This window comes from Cynoglossus semilaevis, chromosome 10, assembly GCF_000523025.1.
Source record: "Cynoglossus semilaevis isolate Cse_v1.0 chromosome 10, Cse_v1.0, whole genome shotgun sequence".
NCBI classification, from domain to species: domain Eukaryota; kingdom Metazoa; phylum Chordata; class Actinopteri; order Pleuronectiformes; family Cynoglossidae; genus Cynoglossus; species Cynoglossus semilaevis.
The window spans coordinates 2,931,994-2,941,686 of NC_024316.1; positions in this window are offsets into that span (position 1 = coordinate 2,931,994).

Below are 9,693 nucleotides of genomic sequence, written 5' to 3' on the forward strand. Positions count from 1 at the left end.
AACCTCCGTCTCACCTTCTTCCACATGTGTTTTGTTTTGTGTTAAAAACCCAAGAAGAACATTTCCTCCCAAAAGCAAGTTTTCCCTGTGACTCGTGCTTATCCAGGGAATATCATGTTTTCACAGGGACTGGTTCTTCCGTACAGAGTGAGCAGATATCAAAGATATTGTGGAAACAACAATGATTATCCTGTCAAGATGCATTCACCCTTGGTTGAAGTCACATGCTTTGTATTTAAAGTGATTTCCTGGCAAAAATATTTTTCTTTCTTTTAATTTCTCTTTGATTTACTTCCATTCCTCTTTAATTTCTCACAAAGTGCTTTACTTTGGGACCCACCGTGATGAATGCTTTAGGTTGGACATGAAAAAAGCTCTAAAAACAGCTTTAATTGTTTGATTACAAATTGCCAAGAGCGCATTATATTTGGTGTTTGAGGGCCACATTTTCCATTTTATATTTAGGCCACTGAAGTTTCTGGATGTAATAAAAGCCGGTAGTGCTGTATCTGGTCCAGGAGTGGTCCTCAACTGCGTGCTATCTAAGGTTGAGCACTCAAGCTCTTAACACCACATTTCACTCACCCATTTAGTAAATGACTGCGTTTATTTCCAGCACATCCTTCATTGTGCAGCTTTCAGGGCAGCCATGACTTCAGGCCATTTGTTTTTGTCTTCCTTGGTTGGGAGACAAACTCTTTCTTCCAACTGTTGGACAGCATCACACACTTCACTAAAAGTAAGCAGGTTCCATGTCTTTTCAAACATGACATTGTCGGGGTCAGGTTTGTGACCTTTCAGCTTCAAGGTGACCCCTCTAAACCAAAGTCAGGCAGCTTGACAGTGTGTGGCATTACAGAGACGTGGTCAGTTTATGCTTCGCTCTTTTAAAAAGACAAATTGTCTATGACATAATCTGTTTACACAATCTGAAAGCATTAATGGTGAGATGTTGAGTTCATTCATCATATCTCAGCAGCCTCTGTCTAAAGTCACAGCGCAGTAGCTGAACACACTTTCCACCAAGGACTGCAGCTATTATCCCCGAGTGCTTTGTCATTCTAACAGCAGGATGTCGATTAATAAGCCTTAATGCAGGGCCAATCGGTCCGGCTTAATTGTTATGTTGTATAAGTAAACTGAAAAGCTAAGTGAAAGGATATGAATATGCCGGATCATGTTTTCATCTGCCTCTCCTTTTTTTGTGGTCTCTCAGTTATGAGTTTGTCTTTTCCATACATTAGTCAGAGACCCCTCACTGCTATGAAGGGGCTCTGACAGATGGCTCTCATGGATTGTCTGTGTGCACAGCAAACACACAAAAAGGTTCAGATAAGAAAAGTTAAAAAAACACAAAGCATATACTGTATGAAGACTGAGAGGAGGACAGAGGAGAAGAGAAGCAGGTAAAGAAAACACACAGATGAGATTAAAGGGAGTGAAATGTTGTAAAGAAAAAAAGTCAGTGACAGGTCTGTTAAACAACCAACTGAGTTCTCTGCTCTGCAATGGTTTTATTTTTTGCATTAATCTGCTTTATGGTCCAGCCGTTAGGGGTCGAGTTTAAGGATGTGCCATTTGTTCTGTTAATCAGAGAAGCAACAACAAACATCGAGAGCTCTCTGCTCTCCTCTGAGAAAATGTTCCTCCCTCATTTGGTGATCAGCAGACAGGCTGTCCATCCAGCCCTGCATGTCCGCTGCTCCACAGCCAAGTCTCTGGGAACGGGAAAAACTGGGCAGGCTGTAATTCAAGCATAAAATATGGATGTAAGGCAGCGGAATGAAGATGTCTGCATCCTGGAGCAAAGAAAAACAGACACCATGAGGAGGAAGACTTTAGGGGGTTTAGGTGGGAAAGGAAAGAGAAAGTGGGTGTGGATTAATATTAGTCTGCAGAACGGAGAATACCACCGACATAAAAATGAAGAAGCCCGCGGTTATTAAGGAGCCGTTATGGCTGTGGAGCCTTGAACGTGATCGTCTCGTAAAAACAGGCTGAAGCTCAACGTGATGGATGTGGGAGGAGGAGGCAGTGTTTTGGTCCGTGTGTGTACACAAAGCGCGCAGATAAGTTAGCAGCACTGAGCCGGGCACGTTTCCACGCAGATGGAAGTTTGTTTACAATGTGGTGAGTGTGAGCAGTGAGCATGCAGATGGACATGCAGATGTGGTGAACAGCACTCTGTAAACCGGGCAGCAACGACACCTTTAGGTTTGTCAACTATCGTCAGTCACGCTGGCAAAACTGTGTCCACGTACAACATCACTCCAGTGTGTAGGGTCCACATCTGTGTGTACATACAAACTGAGTTTGTTCAATCTCTGGCCCAGTTAGTTTATTGGGCCTCTGACAACAAACTGGCAACAAGTCAAGCTTTATTTAAAAATATTTATGGTAATTTTAGGCACAAAAATCTTCACTGATTAAACCGTAGGCCTCCGTGATGAACCCTCTCAGAGGAAATGAAGAAAGGATGGGAAAACGCATCAACATAAATCAACAATATTTCAAATATATCCAACCAATGTGGCCTTTCTCCCACTGCCTCGGCTGTGGAACAAAAGCACGGCTGCAGCTCTGTTAGCAGCGCAGTACGTTTTTTAACCAGTAGGTTGAGTGTTTGGTGTACAGCCTCTCTGGTGGCTGAACGTCCATGAGGTAAATGGTCCCCAGAGGAACAACATGTTCCTAATGGCACCTCCCGAGGGGCACTCTGTGTCGGTTGCAGAGTGTACATTTCCCCATCGTGGGATTAATAAGAGCCTCAGTTATTATCATTATTATTATAACTGACATAGTTCTACTTTTAACTGTTAATATTTCTACCAACTTTTCCACAAATGACCACAATCTCAGCCTGATCTTCAACCCTGAAACTCTCCATACCCAGGGTGAAGTTAAAAGACCAGACCTACGGCATGTTCAACATGCAGCTTTAACGAACACAAGACCAGACGTGATCATGTCTCACTCCACTAACCTTCTATGTTTCATATGATCTGACTTAGGGGAATGAGAAGAATCCCTACTGGATAAACTCATTAGCCCTACGGGGGCAACCTTGGACTCCATGAGGCCTCACGGTGGTTATTGGAAAAACATATATCAATCTGTGTAGTTTATTTTTAATTCTGACGGCATCGACTGCCAAGTCAGTGAAAACTGAATAGAAAAACTGGCTGTGATATGACATGAAGACTATCAATCACTTAGAATAGTGTGGATATTTGGAGCAGCTGCAGCTGCAGCTGAGCGGACTGATCCAGGTGCTGCTTGGATGTAATTGTCCTCCGTCTTTAAATGCAGTTGTTGGCAGCGGTTTGTGAGCTCTCTTGACTTCAGGCTGCTGCAGACAACGGTTGTGAGGAGCCAAGAGACGGCTTTAAATTCTGTCGGAGTTGTGCCCAACCAGCTAACTGGTGTTTATTGTGCTTAGTTAATCCTCGATGGCAGTGAAGGTAAAATGACGTCGGATCTCGCTGATTATTTTTGCAGAGTTTAACCGCCAGCTCCCAGACACTCAACTCCTTACATCCTTACACAATGGTTAATAAACGTGAAATTGACTGCGGCTCATGTAGCAACATCCACAGATTTTCCTCCACTTATCTATATCTTTCATACATTCATTCTGACTGACACACCATAGGATTTGGGACCAGACATTTACAGTCCTCAGATGAGGAACCAATGCAATTTGATTGAACCTCCATACTGTAGCAGGTATTACACCTGCCTTACACACAGAAGCTACTGGGTTGGAGCCCCTAGGGACCCACATACTCATTGGCACCCCTAGTGAATTTCCCCACTGTGGGACAAATAATGGACAACAATTTCTTTTCCAGTTTACTATACAGCTGGTTGGGACAGTCACGATGATTTGAACTTGGCCTTAGGTAGTTGATCCTCCTGTGCCTCATTGATGCTTGGGTTTGTACGTGGCATGTATACATGCTGATAAGACATAACATTGGTTTAAAAAAACAACTAGGAATCCAGTTACTTGATTTACAGCTCTAGTTTGTTTATCTCTGCCCCTTACAGCCTAATCCTTTTCAGGTTCATGGTGGAGTCAATCCCAGCAGTCATGGGACAAGACCAGGATTCAGTCTGCACAGTTTGCCTGTTCATCACAGACAAACTACCAGTGGTTCTCAAACCAGTGACCTTCTTGCTAGAGTACAAACCACTCTTCCACCACGAGCATGCCCTTCCAGTGGTTTAAAATTACACTCAATTTGGCGTTGACGTATTGTTTACTACCAAAACAAACACATAGACGTACGCCATGTCTGAACAAATTAGCACAGATGCATGTCATACATTTGGTCAGGTGATGTTCCAGGAGTAGACTAATTGTTTTTTTCTGGCACCAGCGGCCAAATATAATTAGGCTGCCATGTGTGGCCTGCTGTGTGTTTTCACTTGATTGATCCTTGGAGGTGAACAGGAGAGCATAGGAGAAATGCAGGAAAAAAGCAGGAGGAGGCGGCCGGGAGAGAATTAGTTAAATGATGCTATGGCAGGGTTAGTGTGGCCATTTGAACCTGCACGTCTCCTTCTAGAGTCATGACCAAAGAGTGGGATGAGGAGGCAGTGAAATTAACCCCTGGGAGCCGCAGCCTGTTGTTTAGACAGATGTTCCTGAAAGCAGGACCATATCCTCGAAAATGGAATTACAGGTAAATGTCACAAACAGAAGAAAAAGAACATCCACTCACAATGGGTTCCTCTAGATTCCATTTGTAGTTTTAATAAATCAGAGAAACGCGAAGCCTGAGGTCAAAAACAAAAGTCGTAATGAAGCCACATAAACAGTGTCAGGGAAAAGTATATCCAGCTTGGAAATCGTCCCTTTCTGAGAGGGACTGGAGCTGGAAGATGAACTGCAGCCTGCATGTGAACACACACACACACACACACACACACACACACACGGTGTTGTGCCTTCTATCAAAATGAGCCTTTGTTTATGACATACCCATAAATCAGTGCTCCCCTGTGGAGGAGCACAATGCGTCCAATGTGCGTATCTGTGTACATTTGCACAGACGTGCATGTATGTTTGCCTGCATTCATGTACAGTGAGAAATTCCTGTTTCCACGTACCTGCTCATCATGCACAGTTCTACGTACGGGCAGCGCTGACGTCACTGCGTTAATGATGATTATGGTGATGGTGTTTATTTATCTGTGGAGGTGGAAAAAGGTGGACGCGGGGTGAATGAGTGCAGTGTCGGGGGCTGCAGGGAGCTGAGTGTGAGCCAGGAAGGCCGAGGGAGCGAGGAAGAGGGAGAGGGTTCCTCTCCGAGGGGTGAATAGTTCTCTGTGCAGGGAGGGAGGTAAAAAAAGAGAGAGCCTCTTGTGGTGTGTTTACATGTCAGTGTTGTTCCTAGTGTGATGGATCATATCTGTGTTTGTGTGTTTGTGTCACACTGAAACACCAAGTTTCCGCACAAACCACAACTTCGTCCCGACTCCTGTGTTTATTATGTGTAAGGTGTCATGGAATGATACATGACCACATGTCATTTCATGAAGTAGCTCTTGACACTGTAAGTGATGTCAAACTTTTGCCAAGACAAGGGTGTGTGCCTGCAGGTCTCCACCTCTGCACTGTATTGTTGTGATTCATAACAGCACAAACCTAATCCAGCTCCATGTGGTGGGCAGCGTGAATTCAGAGAAGGTAAAATATTTCAGAGAAATAATAAGACAGATATGAATTGAAATTTAATCAACTGCAGGAAGTGAATGTCGACTGAACAGAAGAAACTGAAAGAAACCCCCAGTTATTTTCATTGGTAACTACACAAAAAGCTACAGCCTATGAGGAAACAGTGTTCCTCAATTAGAGGTTAAAAAATCGGCAAATAAATGGGAGCTACACTGTAGTATAAGTACAATTAATCAGATGGCAAAATCATTTAGCTGTAGTTATTGTTGCAACAAGGTTTCGTCTTGAATCATCACATCATTCTTTATGGTCAGGCTTAATGTAAATTAAAACAAGATTGGCCGAATGGACAAATGTTTTATTAGGAAAACAATCGTAAACTGGTTGGAAAAATGTTAATTACAGTTTATTACAAGCCAGATTTTCTCATTAAAGTCCATTCCTATAGATACTAGATAAAAACACCTGGTTACAGCCGATCTTTGGCTGAGGCTTCACTACGCAAAAATGGTAGTGAAGCCTATTTGTTGATACAGGATTTGTTTATGTCAATGTTATTACTCTATATATAGGTAGTTGATACAGGATTTGTTTATGTCAATGGAAATAAGAAATAAGAACTGTGCTCTGCCTTATTACTCTATATATAGGTAAAAAAACCAACAACTATAGCCTAGCTGTTCCTGTCTGTGTGTAATAAGAAGTAGCTCTGAGATATTTTTACTTTACATTTGGGTAATAGGAAATATCTCTGCTGATCTATACCCGTGATGTACCTCAAACTATTTTCTATTTCTGCTTTTCTATTTTTACCTTCTAATCTGTGGGACAAATTTGTTTTAAATGTATTTATGTTTAATTAACTTTTAACACGGTTGGCTAGCTAAAAAAAACCTTTGTTAGTCCAACATATCCAACTATTACTGGTTACAAATATAAGCCTCAATGTCACGCAAAAAATAAATAAAATAAAATCCTAACATTACATTACACTGGACTAAAACCCCACTTAGATCCTGAGTTGGTGGACCTTGCTGTGCTCTAGCATTGTTAGCACTGCTAGCATAATAAACAGTTTTACCAGCCTTCTCAAAGAACACTATAAATACTGTAAGAAGTATAATACTGTGTACATCTCACTTATATAAATATAGTATATACTGAGCATATAAAACTAAAAAAATATATGTAAAGTTGCAATGTTGTTACTTACACCAATCAGATCAATTAGCATATCGTTAGCTGCTAGCCTAAACCAAATCCCAGCCATTATACTGTACTTCAGATCCAGCCAAGAATTTATATTAGTCACTTGGCCTTGACGCTAAACAAAGTACGTGCTTTGAAATGTGAGAAGTGAGGAAGCATTAAAGCATACCAGCAGGTGTATTTTCCTCACATTAAATATAATTACATATTATAAGTCAAAAGTACTGATAGGTGTTGGTGCTCACTGCTAACTTACTTGCTAGCAGTTCAATCCCATTGACCTAATTATTTAACAAAGAGGCTTATAGACAAATGCAAATAAATCATTTTCCTTTTGTGTGAAACGGAAATCTACGATGCAGTAATTCATCATCACGTGTGTTATGTTATATGAGAGTGTTAACAGGAAACAAGCCGTCAAGTTCAGAGGCCATTTTACTCTGCTTCGAAGCAACAATTCAGATAATGTGGGAACAATTGGTGCAAGTCCCGAGCACTGAACTGAAGTATTTCCTGAGATTAAAGCGGCCGAGGAGTTGTTTCAAACAGGCTGATTCTCATTATTTAGGGAAGGCGAAATGGAGGCACGTCAGAGGTGGAAGGACCTGAGGAGGATGGAGACAGCCAAACAGAATAGTGGTCTCAAAGAAGACTCTATTTTACGTCGGACTGTGTTTGTTTTTCTTGCTTTGGTGAGGGAATCTTTCGATCACGTAATGGAAAATATTGGACATGACAGTAGAAGGCAGGAATTTCAGTAAAAGTAATGAGGATGATTAAAGGGAGCCAAGGAAACAGTAAGAGACAAAGACAAGTGACAAAGACAAACAGGCCGGCACACGTAAACGAGGGTGTTTAAGAAGCCTACACTCGTCTCCTGTTACAGCCAATGAAACATTAAGTGTGTCAGTCACCATAGTCTATTTGTGAGGTGTCAGGTTTTGCCTTTTACAGGACGGCCATTCCACGTCTTTGGTGGTACTCCTCCCTCTGTGTTTGTGTTTGTGTTCACATCAACCTATTTGTATTGTTTAACTACCCCCTCGCCCCCATGTAAATAAGGTCCTCACACCTGATTGGACATCCGGGTGTCCTCAAGACTGATGGTGCTAATCTGATAGCTTTTGTAGTCTTTGTTCGTCTTTGTCTCGAGGGGCAGATGTGGTAATTGGGCCTTAGCTTAGCTGCTAACGTCATATTAGACCCTCTCCTGAAAGCAGTTTGTTAATGTGACCTATATGATGCAATGCAACTGTTTCCATATGTCCCGTTTTAGGGGGTGTGACTTGACAGTTTCCAGAGGGAAAATGTAGGAAGTAAAGCCTGGGCCGACAGTTTGACCATTGATGGCAAACAAATGTTCCCAGTGTACCAGGTCTTTGCTTTTTGTGAGACGTGTCACTTTGAATAAATCTCAATGTAGCCTTACCTCTACACTGTGCACGTTCACCTGAAGAAGTAGTGTGTCCTGATTTTGTTGATTGAGCCAAACCCAGCAGTCACCGGGCCAACGGCAGGACACGCCCCAGACAGTTCATCAGCTCATCATGAGGCCACGTGTAGAGACAAAAATCTGAATCCTTTAGATTATTTTTTGCTTTACTGTGAGCGTGAGGTAAAGACTATAGAAAACAAGTCACCTATATGTCAACCTAGGACAAGAACGACTGTAGTACAGATGAGGGCAGAGGAGATAGGAGATAACCTAAAGCTTCAACTGAAAAGATAAGGAAGTAAAGACATCTAAGGATGTAAATGCCGTCAGATTTTGGCAGGCTGTCTATTAGGTGATCACGGTAGTGGTGAGAATGATAAAAGCTATAATTAGAGGTACTAAAATGACATTGAAAGTATCTTGTCATAATAATCTACCGCACAGTTTATACTGCTAAAAATTGGGCTTGATCTCAATCTGGATTTAAAAACAAAAACATGATGTAAATTATTATTCAATTTTCACAAAAATCTTCTTTATTCTTTAGGAAAGACATAACCAGAGATGGTGTGTTTCAGTGGACACTGTGTGTTGTTGGCAGCTGAAGTCTGGTTCCAGACCACGACGTTGTGTCACTCACCCAGCACGGCAGTGCTCACTTTGGCAGCTTCCTCCATCTGTTACAGCTCAGTCTGGGCCCCTGGGTTTATGAGGACGAGTCTGTGACAGCGCAGTTATGACTGTGCTCCAATGGCCAAATGGGATGGATGACAGGTTTCAGAGAGTGGCAGTGGATTAGCTGTTCTCTCTCTCTGTCGTTCTCTGTCTTTTGCTTTCCTGTTGCTGGGACGATCAGCCACTCACGTTAGCCGTGGATGCCATGTGACTGACGTGTGCCAGGTCACACCTTTGACAAAATAACTGGGGCATATTATATAAGAACCTGCTTAATTCTTCACGAGAGGGAGGTGGAAACCGCCTCTCTGTGGCCCCTGTTTTTTGCCCCTCCCTCCAGCGAACATCCGGAGTGCAATCTATCATGTATGGAGTGGAACATAAACAACCTGGGTGAGCTTGCTAGGTCATATGTTAGCCATCAGGCGGACAATTAGCCTGAGTAATTCCACAAATATAAATCTCAACCATGTCATTAGCCGCTGGAGTTAAAATGTTTTCTCAAGATTGAAAACCTCCTGCGGCTCAGTGGGACGGTCAGTGAGAACCTCTGGTCTTCATTACGTACAACGGTAAATAATGTGAACAATTAAGCTGACAGAAGAGCAGCATTTGGAACGCCTGGACCTGATGATGTTTGTTGAACTCGGGTGTGTATTATATTTCAGGAAGTATTTGTCTTATGCTTATC